This window comes from Pan paniscus, chromosome 1 (assembly GCF_029289425.2).
Source record: "Pan paniscus chromosome 1, NHGRI_mPanPan1-v2.0_pri, whole genome shotgun sequence".
Lineage (NCBI taxonomy): Eukaryota > Metazoa > Chordata > Mammalia > Primates > Hominidae > Pan > Pan paniscus.
Window position 1 is genome coordinate 101,738,704 of NC_073249.2, and position 20,122 is coordinate 101,758,825.

The 20,122-nt window shown below is 40.9% G+C and overlaps 1 pseudogene; it reads left to right on the forward strand.

The window, feature by feature from the left end:
* Positions 1–1,306: 1,306 nt before the first annotated feature.
* On the forward strand, positions 1,307–7,419 carry LOC100974948 (insulin-like growth factor 2 mRNA-binding protein 2; annotated as a pseudogene).
* The last annotated feature ends 12,703 nt before the right edge of the window (positions 7,420–20,122 follow it).

Genomic DNA, 20,122 nt, shown 5'->3' on the forward strand with positions numbered 1-20,122 from the left:
CCCAGGTTCAAGCGATTCTCCTGCCTGAGGCTCCCAAGTAGCTGGGATTACAGGTACCCGCCACTACACCTGGCTAATTTTTGTATTTTTAGTAGAGACGGGGTTTCGTCATATTGGCCAGGCTGGTCTTGAACCCCTGACCTCAAGTGATCCGCCCACCTCGGCCTCCCAAAGTGCTGGGATTACAGGCATGAGCCACTGCACCCAGCCTTTACAATTATTTTATTCCAGTTAGCAATGGGGAGAGAGGGTTACGTTTTTCCAGCACTTAATAAGTTTTAATGGTCCCAATCTAAAAACAGGAGCATCTTTTTGAGATAATGTATATATAAAATAACTTATCTCCAAAAAGAAAAAAGTCATACCTGGCATTTGGACTCAGATATTATACTTGGAGAATTATATGCTTTTAAATATAAACTATTTTGAAAGAAAAAATAATAGGGATTTAGAAATTAAAACTTGACTAGAAAACTCACCTGACTTTCTTTTTTAGCCATGAGTTCAAGTTCCTCTTTGGCAGTACTCAGTTCTTTTTCCACCAGCCCTTTAACTGTGTCCAACTCTCCTAAAATGAAAATATAGCACTAGTTTTAATTGCTATTAACATAATGTGGTATCTGCTGCCTCCTTTGAGTAATTTACAGAGGACACATTCCAATAATAAGAAAAAAGAAAACATACACACAGATTGTTCTTTGTAGCATTATTTATCATAGCAAAATACTGCAATCATCCTAGATGTGATAAAGATTGAATAAACTATAGTATATTCACAGATGGCACTATATACTGATGTAAAAAATGAATAAGGATGATCTTTATGAACTTTTATGGAGTGATTTTGAGATTTGAAGAATATGTTAAGTAAAACAAGCTATATGCTTAAGAATACATCTAAGGTAGTAGGTTTTATATTAGGAAAGAGGGGAAATAATGTACAGATATACATCACATATACACAAATGATTCATTTGCTTATTTTTGCAAAAAGATATACAGGAAGAATAACCCAGAAATGAAACTGATTACCTGAAGGAGACGAGTTGAAACAGGAGAGAAGGGATAGGGAAATATGGGACATCTGAGTATATTGTTTTATATACTGGAGTTTTGAACTGTGTAAATGTTTAATTTTTAATGTGTAAGTCAGCTTGACAATAAATGGGAGAGAAAACATCTAAAATTGAATACTAATATAAATAAATAAATCTATATAGCAAATAGATAATAAAACTACCCAGAAGATAATAAAAAAATTAATCCAAATAATTTTTGAACTCACTACTCTAAATGAACACTGTCAGTGCAAAATATCCTAAGGATAAAAAGAATTACAAAAAAATCTTAAACATTACTTAATACATTTATTGTTGATGGTGGTATTTATGTAGCAATTCTGAAACTACTTTTGCATATTATAGTATTCTGCAAATGTGTAAACATTTTGAAACATATTGATGCTATAAGTAACTAGGGCTCTCAAGGAGATATAAATATGAAATGAGGGGAAAAAGAACCTATATTGTTAAAATTGGAATTACAGAAGTCAGTATCAAATCTTCAAATCTTCATTATGTATACAAATACACACATACATACTTAAAAATTTTCATTGCTAGCTCTGTTCTCTTAAAAGGGCCTAGAAGCAAAAGGCATTCATGTAGCAATGGACACATCTTGTGTCCAGATCATAGTTTCTGAATGCCATTACCCACCAAAAGGAACCAGGGAGCTCTTCAGGATAATGGCTGATTCTGGGACTGAGGCAGGTAAAGCAAAAGGTAATCACAGAACATCTTATTGTGCCAGAAACTATGAAACTATGCTAAAAAAAAAAAAAAACAAAACTGATGGGCATATGGCAAAGGGTCAGAGAAACAGCTTGATGAGGCTCCCACTGACCAAATGTGGCTTAATTTGAGCATTAAAGGAAATAATGACCAAAATCAATAATATAATGATCTTTAAAACTCCACATTGATAAAAACAAATGGGGTATAGAGATAAGGAAAGGACAGCTCTTCTTTATAAATAACACCCACAAACAAACAAAGAAGAAATTTTACAAACAAAATCGTAATTTTTTTTTTTTTTGAGACTGAGTCTTGCTCTGTCCTCCAGGCTGTAGTGCAGTGGGGCAATCTCTCCGCTTTCCAGGTTCAAGCGATTCTCCTGCCTCAGTCTCCTGAGTAGCTGGGATTATAGGCATGCACCACCAAGCCTGACTAATTTTTGTATTTTTTAGTAAAGACAGGGTTTCACCATGTTGGCCAGGCTGGTCTCAAACTCCTGAGCTCAAGTGATCTGCCTGCCTCAGCCTCCCAAAGTACTGGGATATAGGCATGAGCCACCGTGCCCAACCCTGAAAATCACTATTTTTAAACTACCAACGTAGTTTACATTCAGCCAGCAGATCACTTATATACTAAGGGGGAAATAAACCTTTTTTGGAGAGATTTGGCAGCGACAACCTTAACCAAATGATTAAATTTAATATCACCAGGGATGATACAAACTGATTATCACGCACTGATGTGATGCACTAAAAAAGATGTCATCCAGGCCATGGGCGGTGGCTCACGCTTGTAATCCTAGCACTTTAGGAGGCCGAGGTAGGTGGATCACTTGTGGCTAGGAGTTCTAGACCAGCCTGGCCAACATGGCAAAAGCCTGTCTCTAAGAAAAAAATACAAAAAAACTAGCCAGGCATGGTAGTGCATGCCTGTAGCTCCAGCTACTTGGGAGGCTGAGGCGGGTCCCGATCGCTTGAAACTGGGAGGCAGGCAGGCAGCCAGGCAGGATGGACGGAAGGAAGGAAGGAAGGAAGGAAGGAAGGAAGGAAGGAAGGAAGAAAGGGAGGAAAGATAGATGTCATCCATATGGTATTCCTGCCAAAAATGTTTAACTCTAATCTAACCATGAGGAAACAATCACAGCTAAATTGAGGAATATTATCTGGCCTGGATTCTTCAAAAATGCCAATCTTGGTTTCTGCCCCCAGGCAGGGCCGGGCGATCGCGGTGGGGGAAGCCAGGCTGAGAATGCGGGTGGGTAGCGGGAGGGCGGAGGGTGGGAAGGGCTGGCGGAGGAGGAGGAGGGGAGACGAGGGCAGCGGAGGAGAGGAGGGCAGAGAAGGAGGCGAGGAGCGCCGGGTACCAGGCCGGGGGAGCCGCAGGCTCTCGGGGAAGAGATGGATGATGAACAAGCTTTACATTGGGAACCTTAGCCCTGCCGTCACCGCCGACGACCTCTGGCAGCTCTTTGGGGACAGGAAGCTGCCCCCCGCAGGACAGGTCCTGCTCAAGCCCGGCTATGCCTTCGTGGACTATCCCGACCAGAACTGGGCCATGCGCGCCATCGAGACTCTCCCCGGTCAAGTGGAATTGTATGGGAAAATCATGGAAGTTGATTACTCAGTCTCTAAAAAGCTAAGGAGCAGGAAAATTCAGATTCAAAACATCCCTCCTCACCTCCAGTGGGAGGTGTTGGATGGACTTTTGGCTCAAAATGGAGCAGTGGAGAATGTGGAACAAGTCAACACAGACACAGAAACTGCTGTTGTCAACGTCACGTATGCAACAAGAGAAGAAAATAGCCATGCAGAAGCTAAGCGGGCATCAGTTTGAGAACTAGCCCTTTAAGATTTCCTACATCCCGGATGAAGAGCTGAGCTCCCCTTCGCCCCCTCAGCGAGCCCAGCGTGGGGACCACTCTTCCCAGGGAGCAAGGCCACGCCCCTGGGGACGTTTCTCAGGCCAGACAGATTGATTTCCTGCTGCGGATCCTGGTCCCCACCCAGTTTGTTGGTGCCATCATCAGAAAGGAGGGCTTGACCATAAAGAATATCACTAAGCAGACCCAGTCCCGGGTAGACATCCATAGAAAAGAGAACTCTGGAGCTGCAGAGAAGCCTGTCACCATCCATGCCACCCCAGGTGGAATTTCTGAAGCATGCCGCATGATTCTTGAAATCATGCAGAAAGAGGCATATGAAACCAAACTAGCCAAAGAGATTCCTCTGAAAATCTTGGCCCACAATGGCTTGGTTGAAAGACTGACTGGAAAAGAAGGCAGAAATTTGAAGAAAATTGAACATGAAACAGGGACCAAGCTAGCAATCTCATCTTTGCAGGATTTGAGCATATACAACCAGGAAAGAACCATCACTGTGAAGGGCACAGTTGAGGCCTGTGCCAGTGCTGAGATAGAGATTATGAAGAAGCTGCGTAAGACCTTTGAAAATGATATGTTGGCTGTTAATACGCACTCCGGATACTTCTCCAGCCTGTACCCCAATCACCGGTTTGGCCTGTTCCCGCATCATCACTCATCCAGAGCAGGAGATTGTGAATCTCTTCATCCCAACCCAGGCTGTGGGCACCATTATCAGGAAGAAGGGGGCACACATCAAACAGCTGGTGAGATTCGCCGCAGCCTCCATCAAGATCACCCCTGAGGAAGGCCCAGACGTCAACGAAAGGATGGTCATCATCACCCGGCCACCGGAAGCCCAGTTCAAGGCCCAGGGACAGATCTTTGGGAAACTGAAAGAAGAAAACTTCTTTAACCCCAAAGAAGAAGTGAAGCTGGAAGCCCATATCAGAGTGCCCTCTTCCACAACTGGCAGGGTGATTGGCAAAGGTGGCAAGACCGTGAATGAACTGCAGAACTTAACCAGTGCAGAAGTCATCGTGCCTCGTGACCAAACGCCAGATGAAAATGAGGAAATGATCGTCAGAATTATTGGACACTTCTTTGCTAGCCCAACTGCACAGCACAAGATCAGGGAAACTGTACAACAGGTGAAGCAGCAAGAGCAGAAATACCCTCAGGGAGTCGCCTCACAGCACAGCAAGTGAGGCTCCCACAGGCACCAGCAAAACAACGGATGAATGGAGCCCTTCCAACACCTGACAGAATGAGACCAAACACAGCCAGCCAGATCGGGAGCAAACCAAAGACCATCTGAGGAATGAGAAGTTTGTGGAGGCTGCCACGGACTCTGAAGAGGCCCTGAGAATTCCAGGGGCCAAGGAGGGGTGGGGAAGGTCAGCCAGCTTTGCCAGAACCACCGGACCCGCCTCCCGCCCCCCAGGTCTTCTGCAGGCTTCAGCCATCCACTTTACCATCCATGCGGATCTCTCCTTAACTCCCACAACGCTATCCCTTTTAGTTGAACTAACATTGGTGAATGTGTTCAAAGCCAAGCAAAATGCACACCCTTCTTTTGTGGTAAATCATCTCTGTACATGTGTGTACATATTAGAAGGAGAAGATGTTAAGATATGTGGCCTGTGGGTTACACAGGGTGCCTGCAGCAGTAACATATTTTAGAAATAATATATCAAATAACTCAACTGACTTCAATTTTTAATCAATCATTAATTTTTTTTTCTTTTTAAAGAGAAAGCAGGCTTTTCTAGACTTTAAAGTCTTTCTTTGGGAGGTCTCACGGTATAGAGAGGAGCTTTGAGGCCACCCACACAAAATTCACCCAGAGGGAAATCTCCTGGGAAGGACACTCACAGCAATTCTGGATCACCTGTGTATGTCAACAGAAGGGATACCATCTCCTTGAAGAGGAAACTCTGTCACTCCTCATGCCTGTCTAGTTCATACACCCATTTCTCTTTGCTTCACAGGTTTTAAACTGGATTTTTGCATACTGCTATATAATTCTCCGTCTCTCTCTGTTTATCTCTCCCCTCCCTCCCCTCCTCTTCTTCTCCATCTCCATTCTTTTGAATTCCCTCATCCCTCCACCTCAATCCCGTATCTACGCAGCCCACCCCCTCCCAGGCAAAGCAGTGCTCTGAGTATCACATCACACAAAAGGAACAAAAGTGAAATACACAAACCAGCCTCAACTTACACTTGGTTACTCAAAAGAACAAGAGTCAATGGTACATGTCCTAGCGTTTTGGAAGAGGAAAACAGGAATCCATCAAACCAACCAATCAACCAAACAAAGAAAAAATTCCACAATGAAAGAATGTATTTTGTCTTTTTGCATTTTGATGTATAAGCCATCAATATTCAGCAAAATGATTTCTTTCTTTAAGAAAAAATGTGGAGGAAAGTAGAAATTTACCAAGGTTGCTGGTCCAGGGCATTAAATTTACAGATATTTTTAATGAGAAAAACACACAGAAAAAGCTACCTCAGGTGTTTTTTACCTCAGCACCTTGCTCTTGTGTTTCTCTTAGAGATTTTGTAAAACTGATAGTTGGAACATTTAAAAAATTTTTTTAATAAAAATGAGTTGGAAAAAATGTAAGATATCAACTGCCAGCCTGGAGAAGGTGACAGTCCGAGTGTGCAACAGCTGTTCTGAATTGTCTTCTGCTAGCCAAGAACCTATATGGTCTTCTTTTGGACAAACCTCAAAAATGTTTATTTAAAAAAAAAAAGATGACAAAGAAAAACAGACAGAGATAATATTGGAGATGTCCTGAATTTTAATAGGGTATGCGCCATTAGGACTTTTTGTGCTAAAGGATGAACATGTAATGTTTTATGTGAATAAGCCATTATACCACCAGACTGCAATGCCAGTTTCCTCTACTGCAAACAGTGTTCTGTGACAAACAAAGAAAAGAAAAGAAAACAAATATATCCAGCTAACAAGAGAGAAAAAAAAATGCCAATCTCACTAAAGAAAAAAAAAAGCTAGACAATTGTTCTAGATTAGAGACTAAGAGACATGACAACTAAGCACAATGCATAACCCCTGGGTTGGGGGAAACCAAAGTAGCTATACAGAACATTATGGGGACAACAGGAACTCTGAATGTGGACTGTATATTAGATATTAAGCCTACATCAAGATTTAAGTTTTCTGAGTGTGATAATTATATTGTAGCTATGTAGGAGAATGCCCTTCTTCTTAGGCAATACTTACTCAAGTATTCAGGAATAAAATGTCATGATTTCTGTAAGAAATTCTCCAATGGTTCAGAAAATACATTACAACTACATATGTGTGTGTAATAGAAAGAAAAAAGGCAAATGTGGCAGAATGTTAATAACTGGTAAGTCTGAATAAAAATGTCTAGGAGTATTCACTATACTATTTTTGCCACTTTCCTGTAGGTTTGAAATTTCCAAAATAAAAAACTTTAGGGAAAAGTATACTTTTTTAAAAAGGCAAATAAAGAATAAATAAAACAAATTCAACATGCTTTTACTCTTTGATTAGTGTAAAGCTTTCCTACTAGAGAATGACTACTTGTAAGGCTTTTCTAAACCGTTCCCTGAATGGGGCTAGGCTTGGCAAATAACTCAATGTACGTTGCCTACCCTTCCTAATGGTTTAATGTAGGTGACGTCAAGTTACAGTGAGTGGCCCCAGACTTGAAAGATACCCGGAAAAAGGTGTCAGCTCATGGCCCTGCTGTGCAGGATTGGAACAACTACCTCCTGCATTTCTGAATCCCTGCAAAGCTATCTGAAAAGGAGAATAAGGATAGAGTTTCTCTGGGCCAAACTGTGAACCCAGAGCAATGACCTCAACTCAACATAAGGTGAGGACAGTTCTTCAGCCTTTCAGCGGAATTCCAAACTTAATTGTTCCATTAAGGTAGGAAGAGAAAAGAGTCTTGGCCAAACCTATAGATACGGAGATTACTAGAAGGAAAAACAAGACTAAAACAAAGTCCCTTAATGAAATGAAATTTGATACTTACCTAATGTGGATCTGGGTATGCTGGCATCCTCTTTGGCAGTCGATGAAGTGCTGTCATCTCTGGAAGGTATCTGCATTGAACCCTAAAAAACTGGAAAAGTTGGGGGACTTAGGAAGATGCAGGAACTATGTCCACAATGATAGTACTGAGAATATTCTCAGAATTTGGTATTAAAATTATCAAACTTACACCTCGAATGTAAAAAGGAAATGGAATCAGTATGAATTATCTAAGTCTATAGTTCTTATTTGATCAGTCTATTCTCCAAGAGGGGAAGCCAATGGAGGTAACTTCAGCTTGTTGATTAGAGATGGGTGCTTGGGACATCAGGGAGTCTCTCCCTCCTAAATATTGGTGCAGGGCCTGTAATTCTGAATTTCTTTCCATTAAGGCTTGCACCATCTTCTCTCTTCTCAAAAAAAAAAAATTTTACTTCTTAAATATTGTGAAATTAATATACCCCATATTATTATGAGATTGTTTATTCTCACCATGACCTCTGAAAAATGCAATCTTTTTTTCTTCTTAAGACAACTCAGATTTTACAAAAACTAAAAGTAAACATGCTGAGTGTAAATTTTCCCATACCTTGACTGGAAATGCAAAATATCACTCAAGTATTAATAATTTAGATTCAAAATCAAAACACTCACAACCCCTACTCCTTTCTCTCAAAATGATCATATTATTAAGGAAAAGAAAATGTATGTAATGAAGTTAATGGATACATGTATTGTTTAGGCACCCTTCCAAATGCAAGGTTTTCAAGAAATGTTTCATACTTTGATGATTAATGTAAAACTGTGGTCTAAGGCCAGGTGCAGCGGCTCACACCTATAATCCCAGCACTTTGGGAAGCCAAGGCAGGATGATTGCTTGAGCCCAGGAGTTTGAGACCAGCCTGCACAACACAGCGAGACCCCCCACCTCTAAATAAGTAAATAAATAAATAAAACTGTGGTCTAGGTAATAAATAGAAGGAAAGAAACTAACAGAGTTGACTGTAAAATATATAAATATACACACATCTATATCTGCAAATGCTTCCTATTTGCAGACTATAAATGCACTACATGATACTTTTCTGATCTGTGCATTAATCCTTACTTGGCTTTCCTGCTCCCTGGTGCTCATAGACCGAAGCAGGCCTTGAATCTCCATTTCATGTTCCACCACTTGTTTGTTTCGATCACTTAGAAGGTCCTGCAGCATCCTTTCCTTTCGCTGTAGACGCTGGCACAGCTCCTCTGCTATCTCACTCTGCCCTGGTTCAAGTTTGCAGAGCAATGTTGCACTAAGATCCTAATGCAGAAGGGACACTGTAAGTTTCTGGAGGAAAGAACTGCCTCTACTAAATATCAAAGGGCTTATAAGAATCTATCATAGAAGAAGGAGGTGTGAGATTCTTGAGAATAAGTATCACGTTTTACTCATTTTTGTTTTACCAGATCTAGCACAGGCCTGGAACACAGAAATCTCTAAATACATGTCCCAGGAATGAATACAAACAATACAGAAAACTATCTCTGGTGGCCACTTACATACATATTGTTTTCTGAAATAAGTCTTTTTCCTATTTGTTCAGGGCATGTAACAATTAATGTTAGATGAGGATAAATGGACACTCAGTTCATTTATTTGTTTTCTCCCCAGTGTAACTTAACAGGGGGAAGCATAAAACGATAAGCTGAAAGGAATACTAAACACTATATTTGCTATCATAGCGATGGTTTCTATTTCTGTACTAACTGATGGCACATGGTGGTGGAATGGAGCCATACTGCCTAGGTTGATACTGGATCTGCTACTTATTAGCTATGTTAGCTTGGACAAGTTACTTAGCTTCAGAAATCTGTTTCCTCCTCTATAAAACAGGGATAATAGAATGTGCCTCATTGACTTGTGAGGATTCAATGAGTTAATATCCATTAAGATTTTAAAACAGTACCTGACCCAGCATGAACACTATAACTAATAAAGGTTAGCTATCATATTAAAGATGCAATTTTTAGGTCTCATTAATTCTCACATAACTTCTTTGAGAAAGTTAATTGCCAACTTAAGTTTCTAGATGTGGAAAAAAAAAAAAATCCCAGTGAAAGTCAATTACTTGCCCAGGCACAGAATCACTTGTACCTGGAGAATCGCTTGTACCTGGGAGGCGGAGGTTGCAGTGAGCTGAGATCACACCATTGCACTCCAGCCTGGGCAACAAGCGTGAAACTCCATCCCAAAAATAAAATAAAATAAAAGAATATCAAGCAGCCAAAGAAGCAGGAAAACATGACACATAATGAAGAATCTAATAATCTACTTGAAATTGACACACATGTTGGAAATAGCAGAAAAGGACATTAGAGCAGTTATAATTGTTATTTTAATTAAATGGAGAGGTTGAAGATTTTTTAAATATCAGATTCTGTAGATAAAAACTATGATTTACAGTCTGAAATGGAAGAAGGCACTGGATTAAACATTGCAGAAGAGAAGATTATTGAGCTAGAAGGAATAGAAGTTGAAACTAACAGAAACGAAACACACAGTAACAAATGACTGGAAAACTTAAAAGGACTATCAGCGTAAAAACTTTAAACACCCTAGTATAGGCCTAAATGGAATCCCTGAAGGGTGTGTGGTGGAGAAGAGAGACAAAAATATTTAAAACATACTGGATGAAAGATTAAGGAGCTTCACGGAAACCATAAACTTCAAATATTACAGAAATATGATTATCCTAAAAACAAGAAACATGAAGAAAACTTCACCAAGGAACATCTTAATCAAATCCATCAAAACCAGTGATAAGGAGGAAATCCTAAAAGGAATAAAAGGGGAAAGAACATGTTACATACGGAGGACTAAATATAAGGATGGCATAAGATTTCTCATAGGAAACTTTACAAACAAGAAGTCTGCAATAGTTTTAAAGTACTTAAAAAAAGAAAAACTGTTACCTACAATTCTACACCTAGCCAGATTAGCTTTCAAAAATAAACATGAGAAAAAATATTTTTGAAAAGAAAACAAAATTATCTCCATTTGCAGATGGCGTGATCCTATATATAGAAAATCCCAAATAATACAAATGCAAACACACATATATGCACACAGACACCAGACACACACACACACACACACACACACACACCACTAGAGTTAGTAAGCTAATTCAGCAAACTTTCAGCAAATAATCAGTTGTGTTAGCAATGAACAATCTGAGAAGAAAATTGACACAATGATTTCATTTATAATAGCACCGGTAAGAATAATATGCCTGGGAATAAATTTGTTCAAGAAGGTGCAGTACTTGTACACAGGCAACTACAGAACATTGCTCATGGAGATTAAGAAAGACCTAAATAAATGGAAAGACATCTTGTGTTCACGGGTTGGAAGCTGTAACATGGTTAAGATAAAAATACAACTCAAAGCAATTCACAGATTCAATACAATCCTATCAAAACGTGGTCTTTTTTACAGGAATGGCTAAGAACTTCATATTCCTAAAAAATAGCAAGTGTCCCCCCAAAACAAAAGCAATCTTGAAATGCAAGAAGGAACACTCTCTATCCCAAAGGTCTTTAACTGCTCTCAGCAATACTTGGTAGTCTTCAATATACAGGCTTTCACATTTTTTTTTCTTTTGTTTCTAGACAGGATCTCACTCTTTCACCCAGGCTGGAGTACAGTGGCACGATCACAGCTCACTGCAGCATGGAATTCTCGGGCCTATGACATCCTAGGGCCTCATCCACTGAGTTCCTGGGACTACAGACTCACACCACCACACCTGGATAATTTTTCTGGTTTTCAGTAGACATGAGTTCTCACTATGTTGTCTAGGCTAGTTTCAAGCATCTGAGCTCAAGCGACTCTCCTGCCACAGCCTTCCAAAGTGCTGGGATTTGAAGCCGAGCCTGGCTGGCTTTCACATCTTTTCTATGTAGTGTATATTTCTTGATGCTATTGTGAGCCTGGCTGGCTTTTACATCTTTGCTATGTAGTGAAACCCTGTCTCTACCAAAAACACAAAAAAAGAAAAAAAAAGAAAGAAAAGAAAGAAAGAAGAAAAGGAAAGAAAAGAAAGGAAAGAAAGGGAATATTAAAGAAGAGAAAATCTCTGAACTAAACTTATTCCTCAAACTCCGACCTTACAAATCTCATGTGCCCATCTCTTCTGTCTAGATGAAGAGGGGGGCATGAGGCAGAAGAGAGGTGCATGTGGGATTGTTGGGCCTAGATGGATTGAATGGTTTCAATTTCTGCTTTTGCGTCTCATGAAAGCAGTTCATTTTGGTTGTGATCTCCAGGGTCTGAACACAAGGGACTGATTGGCATCAATGTTCAAGATTTAGCAGGAGTAGGTGCCTTTTTTCAGACCCAGGAGTCAAAGCCCCATAAGCTAAAAGCACAGGGATTAGTTAATAGGACGTTGGTACTGCAGGAAGTCCTATTTCTCTCTTACATGTCACAAATGAAAACACTGTGATTTGGTGTCCAGTAGTTACTGCCTACAGCACTTCAAACCACTGTATTAAATTGGTTAGGATACTCCCTGCATGTACCTAATTGCCAGCATTCTAATCACAGAACCATGACCAAAAGCATAAAACATATGACAGGGCCTATGCCAAATTTATCAAAGTAAGACAATTAACATTTCTCTCCATCATTTAACAAAACAGTAAATGCAAAGAACAGTTTTGGAAATTTAGTATGGGGATAAATAATCTCCTTTTCTTTAAACACCATACAACAAAACAAGGACAAAGTGAGAGTAAACACACAATAATTTTTTCAGCTATGTTATTTATTTATTTGTTTTGAGACAAAGTCTCCCTCTGTTGTCCAGGCTGGAGTGCAGTAGCAGGATCTTGGCTCACTGCAACCTCTACCCCCACCTACCAGGTTCAAGTGATTCTCATGCTTCAGCCTCCCGAGTAGCTGGGATTACAGGCGCGCACCGCCACCCCCAGCTAATTTTTGTATTTTTAGTAGAGATGGCGTTTGGCGGTGTTGGCCAGGCTGGTCTTAAACTCCTGGCCTCAGGTGATCTGCCCGCCTTGGCCGCCCAAAATGCTGGGATTACAGGCATGAGCCACCACACCGGGCCCTCTTTTCAGCTATTTTAAAAGAGCATAACCACATATTTCCAAGATTGGTTTCTACTGATTACTGATTAGGTCACTTTCACCACTAAAATCTTCAAACCAGTGCAATATTTGTACATGTTTTGTTTTCAAGTACACACATGAAGGCCTAACAGTGATACAAGGCTTGGGTTCAAAAATCACTAGAAAGTCTCACATCATTTTTTTCATCACCACTTAATCCAAGTGAATGTCGCTTAATTTTAATAATGGTAAAAACAACTAGGTTGAGAGAAATCCCAATTCATATAATTTCCTAAAGGACAAGGCCAATCTGTCCCGAACATGGAAACTTTGTACCCATATCGAGCTTTCCTTCATTAAAGGAAAGGATCTGCAACCAATTCAAATGATTGGTCAAAACCAACTGAAGTTACTGATTGCATTGAATGTGTACCAAACCTCAGGCCATGGGTGCCTGAGTCCTAGTGTTCCTGTGACATCCCCTTGGGGTGGTGGAACTCTACCTTTCAATGATGGGAAGTCTTGGGAAAGAGCAACTCTACTCTCCTTGTCTAGTATAGGTAGCTTTTGTGTCTAACTCTACTCAGCAGGTGACCTATACCTGGGACCAAAGGTAAGAAGGGTTCCTTCCTCCAACATCAGTGGCAAATGCCTTTTGTTTCATGTGAGAGAAGCAACGAGGTTTTGTGCCTGTACTCTTGTGGTGGCCGATCATGACCTATATGCCTACACCACTGTGGCAAGCTCAAGAAATTCTCTTTCCCTGCCACGTTTCTTGTCAGCACTCAGGAAATGTGGGAGGAAAAGACTTGGCAAATGGGCAAAAACATGCTATGTATCTGGGACTCGCATAGATTCTAAGCTGTCACAATAGTTCACATTTGGCCTTTAAGAAATGATGAAAACTTCAGTGATTTTCTCCAACCAACATTTATGGCTGCCATCTTTTTCTTCCATTAACTGGAAGGAAACTGCTTCATCTGTTTGTCCTTCTTTAGTGGGGGTTCTCATGCTTTGGACTTCAGTTGATCTAGTGGCCTTGCAAATTCAGCTCTCTGGTGGGATCAAAACACATAAGATTTTGCAGACCATACAGCTTTCTCTTGGCATTAGAGTGGAACAACTGTCTCTTGCAGCTTTCTACATCTTAAACAACTGTAGAATCTATTTTATAAATTCTTTATCTTCTCTATTTCTACACTAATTTCTCCTCAGGATAGTACACAAATTCTGTTAGCTGATCACTTCTTTTGAGGCTATGAGATAGAAATAATGAGCACCTTGAAGATCCCTGCAAAGGAGCATATTCATTTGGTGCTCAAGGGAAACCTGGGCCCAGACCTGTACTGAAACTCACAACTGTCACCCGCAGCTCTAGTTAAATTTTTTTTTTTGAGACGGAGTCTCACTCTGTCACCCAGGCTGGAGTACAGTGGCGTGATCTAGGCTCACTGCAAGCTCCACCTCCCAAGTTCACGCCAGCTCTAGTTAAATTTTTACAATGAGGCTACTTCTTCTCAATCAGCATACTAGTCTTAAAACAAGTTTGAGATGGGGACTATCTTAAAATAGGCTTCCCGGAGGGTGGAGCCAAGATGGCCGAATAGGAACAGCTCCGGTCTACAGCTCCCAGCGTGAGCGACGCAGAAGATGGGTGATTTCTGCATTTCCATCTGAGGTACCGGGTTCATCTCACTAGGGAGTGCCAGAAAGTGGGTGTAGGACAGTGGGTGCGGCGCACTGTGCACGAGCCGAAGCAGGGTGAGGCATTGCCTCACTCGGGAAGTGCAAGAGGTCAGGGAGTTCCCTTTCCTAGTCAAAGAAAGGGGTGACAGACGGCACCTGGAAAATTGGGTCACTCCCACCCTAATATTGAGCTTTTCCAATGTGCTTAAAAAACGGCACACCAGGAGATTATATCCCGCACGTGGCTCAGTCGGTCCTAGGCCCACGGAGTCTCACTGATTGCTAGCACAGCAGTCTGAGATCAAACTGCAATGCGGCAGCAAGGCTGGGGGAGGGGTGCCTGCCATTGTCCAGGCTTGATTAGGTAAACAAAGCAACTGGGAAGCTTGAACTGGATGGAGCCCACCACAGCTCAAGGAGGCCTGCCTGCCTCTGTAGGAACCACCTCTGGGGGCAGGGCACAGACAAACAGACAGCAGTAACCTCTGCAGACTTAAATGTCCCTGTCTGACAGCTTTGAAGAGAGCAGTGGTTCTCCCAGCACGCAGCTGGAGATCTGAGAATGGGCAGACTGCCTCCTCAAGTGGGTCCCTGACCCCCGAGCAGCCTAACTGGGAAGCACCCCCCAATAGGGGCAGACTGACACCTCACATGGCCGGGTACTCCTCTGAGACAAAACTTCCAGAGGAACGATCAGGCAGCAGCATTTGCGGTTCACCAAGATCCGCTGTTCTATAGCCACTGCTGTTCTACAGCCACGGCTGCTGATACCCAGGCAAACAGGTCTGGAGTGGACCTCTAGCAAACTCCAACAGACCTGCAGCTGAGGGTCCTGTCTGTTAGAAGGAAAACTAACAAACAGAAAGGACATCCACACCAAAAACCCTTCTGTATGTCACCATCTTCAAAGACCAAAAGTAGATAAAACCACAAAGATGGGGAAAAAACAGAACAGAAAAACTGGAAACTCTAAAAAGCAGAGTGCCTCTCCTCCTCCAAAGGAATGCAGCTCCTCATCAGCAACGGAACAAAGCTGGATGGAGAATGACTTTGACAAGTTGAGAGAAGAAGGCTCCAAATGATCAAACTACTCTGAGCTACAGGAGGAAATTCAAATCAATGGCAAAGAAGTTAAAAACTGAAAAAAAATTAGAAGAATGGATAACTGGAATAACCAATGCAGAGAAGTCCTTAAAGGAGCTGATGGAGCTGAAAGCCAAGGCTCGAGAACTACGTGAAGAATGCAGAAGCCACAGGAGCTGATGTGATCAACTGGAAGAAAGGGTATCAGTGATGGAAGATGAAATGAATGAAATGAAGCGAGAAGGGAAGTTTAGAGAAAAAAGAATAAAAAGAAATGAACAAAGCCTCCAAGAAATATGGGACTATGTGAAAAGACCAAATCTATGTCTGATGGGTGTACCTCAAAGTGACGGGCAGAATGGAACCAATTTGGAAAACACTCTGCACGATATTATCCAGGAGAACTTCCCCAATCTAGCAAGGCAGGCCAACATTCAGATTCAGGAAATACAGAGAACGCCACAAAGGTACTCCTCGAGAAGAGCAACTCCAAGACACATAATTGTCAGATTCACCAAAGTTGAAATGAAGGAAAAAATGTTAAGGGCAGCCAGAGAGAAAGGTCAGGTTACCCACAAAGGGAAGCCCACCAGACTAACAGCGGATCTCTCGGCAGAAACTCTACAAGCCAGAGAGAGTGGGGGCCAATATTCAACATTCTTCAAGAAAAGAATTTTCAACCCAGAATTTCATATCCAGCCAAACTAAGCTTCATAAGTGAAGGACAAATAAAATACTTTACAGACAAGCAAATGCTGAGAGATTTTGTCACCACCAGGCCTGCCCTAAAAGAGCTCCTGAAGGAAGCACTAAACATGGAAAGGAACAACCGGTATCAGCCACTGCAAAAACATGCCAAAATGTAAAGACCATCAAGGCTAGGAAGAAACTGCATCAACCAACGAGCAAAATAACCAGCTAACATCATAATGACAGGACCAAATTCACACATAACAATATTAACTTTAAATGTAAATGGGCTAAATGCTCCAATTAAAAGACACAGACTGGAAAATTGGATAAAGAGTCAAGACCCATCAGTGTGCTGTATTCAGGAAACCGATCTCATGTGCAGAGACACACATAGGCTCAAAATAAAGGGATGGAGGAAGATCTACCAAGCAAATGGAAAACAAAAAAAGGCAGGGGTTGCAATCCTAGTCTCTGATAAAACAGACTTTAAACCAACAAAGATCAAAAGAGACAAAGAAGGCCATTACATAATGGTAAAGGGATCAATTCAACAGGAAGAGCTAACTATCCTAAATATATATGCACCCAATACAGGAGCACCCATATTCATAAAGCAAGTCCTTAGTGACCTACAAAGAGACTTAGACTCCCACACAATAATAATGGGAGACTTTAACACCCTACTGTCAACATTAGACAGATCAATGAGACAGAAAGTTAACAAGGATACGCAGGAATTGAACTCAGCTCTGCACCAAGCAGACCTAATAGACATCTACAGAACTCTCCACCACAGATCAACAGAATATACATTTTTTTCAGCACCACACCACACCTATTCCAAAATTGACCACATAGTAGGAAGTAAAGCACTCCTCAGCAAATGTAAAAGAACAGAAATTATAACAAACTGTTTCTCAGACCACAGTGCAATCAAACTAGAACTCAGGATTAAGAAATTCATTCAAAACCGCTCAACTACATGGAAACTGAACAACCTGCTCCTGAATGACTACTGGGTACATAACGAAATGAAGGCAGAAATAAAGATGTTCTTTGAAACCAACGAGAACAAAGACACAACATACCAGAATCTCTGGGACACCTTCAAAGCAGTGTGTAGAGGGAAATTTATAGCACTAAATGCCCACAAAAGAAAGCAGGAAAGATCCAAAATTGACACCCTAACATCACAAATAAAAGAACTAGAAAAGCAAGAGCAAACACATTCAAAAGCTAGCAGAAGGCAAGAAATAACTAAAATCAGAGCAGAACTGAAGGAAATAGAGACACAAAAAACCCTTCAAAAAATTAATGAATCCAGGAGCTGTTTTTTTTGAAAAGATCAACAAAATCGATAGACTGCTAGCAAGACTAATAAAGAGAGAGGAATCAAATAGACGCAATAAAAAATGATAAAGGGGATATCACCACCCATCCCACAGAAATACAAACTACCATCAGAGAATACTACGAACACCTCTATGAAAATAAACTAGAAAATCTAGAAGAAACGGATAAATTCCTAAACACATGCACCCTCCCAAGACTAAACCAGGAAGAAGTCGAATCTCTGAATAGACCGATAACAGGCTCTGAAATTGTGGCAATAATCAATAGCTTACCAACCAAAAAAAGGCCAGGACCAGATGGATTCACAGCCAAATTCTACTAGAGGTACAAGGAGGAGCTGGTACCATTCCTTCTGAAACTATTCCAATCAATAGAAAAAGAGGGAATCCTCCCTAACTCATTTTATCAGGCCAGCATCATCCTGATACCAAAGCCTGGCAGAGACACAACAAAAAAAGAGAATTTTAGACCAATATCCCTGATGAACATTGATGCAAAAATCCTCAATAAAATACTGGCAGACCGAATGCAGCAGCACATCAAAAAGCTTATCCACCATGAACAAGTGGGCTTCATCCCTGGGATGCAAGGCTGGTTCAACATATGAAAATCAATTAATGTAATCCAGCATATAAACAGAACCAAAGACAAAAACCACATGATTATCTCAACAGATGCAGAAAAGGCCTTTGACAAAATTCAACAACGCTTCATGCTAAAAACTCTCAATAAATTAGGTATTGATGGGATGTATCTCAAAATAATAAGAGCGATCTGTGACAAACCCACAGCCAATATCATACTGAATGGGCAAAAACTGGAAGCATTCCCTTTGAAAACTGGCACAAGACAGCGATGCCCTCTCTCACCACCCCTATTCAACATACTGTTGGAAGTTCAGGCCAGGGCAATTAGGCAGGAGAAGGAAATAAAGGGTATTCAATTAGGAAAAGAGGAAGTCAAATTGTCCCTGTTTGCAGATGACATGATTGTATATCTAGAAAACCCCATCATCTCAGCCCAAAATCTCCATAAGCTGATAAGCAACTTCAGCAAAGTCTTAGGATACAAAATCAATGTACAAAAATCACAAGCATTCTTATACACCAATAACAGACAAACAGAGAGCCAAATCATGAGTGAACTCCCATTCACAACTGCTTCAAAGAGAATAAAATGCCTAGGAATCCAACTTACAAGGGATGTGAAGGACCTCTTCAAGGAGAACTACAAACCACTGCTCAATGAAATAAAAGAGGATACAAACAAATGGAAGAACATTCCATGCTCATGGGTAGGAAGAATCAATATCATGAAAATGGCCATACTGCCCAAGGTAATTTATAGATTCAATGTCATCCCCATCAAGCTACCAATGACTTTCTTCACAGAATTGGAAAAAACTACTTTAAAGTTCATATGGAACCAAAAAAGAGCCCACATCGCCAAGTCAATCCTAAGCCAAAAGAACAAAGCTGGAGGCATCACGCTACCTGACTTCAAACTATACTACAAGGCTACAGTAACCAAAACAGCATGGTACTGGTACCAAAACAGAGATATAGATCAATGGAACAGAACAGAGCCCTCAGAAATAATGCCGCATATCTACAACCATCTGATCTTTGACAAACCTGACCAAAATAAGCAATGGGGAAAGGATTCCCTATTTAATAAATGGTGCTGGGAAAACTGGCTAGCCATATATAGAAAGCTGAAACTGGGTCCCTTCCTTACACCTTATACAAAAATTAATTCAAGATGGATTAAAGACTTACATGTTAGACCTAAAACCATAAAAACCCCAGAAGAAAACCTAGGCAATACCATTCAGGACACAGGCATGGGCAAGGACTTCATGTCTAAAACACCAAAAGCAATGGCAACAGAAGCCAAAATTGACAAATGGGATCTAATTAAACTAAAGAGCTTCTGCACAGCAAAAGAAACTACCATCAGAGTGAACGGGCAACCTACAGAATGGGAGAAAATCTTTGCAACCTACTCATCTGACAAAGGGCTAATATCCAGAATCTACAATGAACTCAAACAAATTTACAAGAAAAAAACAAACAACCCCATCAAAAAGTGGGTGAAGGATATGAACAGACACTTCTCAAAAGAAGACATTTATGCAGCCAAAAAACACATGAAAAAATGCTCATCATCACTGGCTATCAGAGAAATGCAAATCAAAACCACAATGAGATACCATCTGACACCAGTTAGGATGGCAGTCATTAAAAAGTCAGGAAACAACAGGTGCTGGAGAGGAAGTGGAGAAATAGGATCACTTTTACACTGTTGGTGGGACTGTAAACTAGTTCAACCATTGTGGAAGTCAGTGTGGCGATTCCTCAGGGATCTAGAACTAGAAATACCATTTGACCCAGCCATGCCATTACTGGGTATATACCCAAAGGATTATAAATCATGCTGCTATGAAGACACATGCACACAGATGTTTATTGTGGCACTATTCACAATAGCAAAGACTTGGAACCA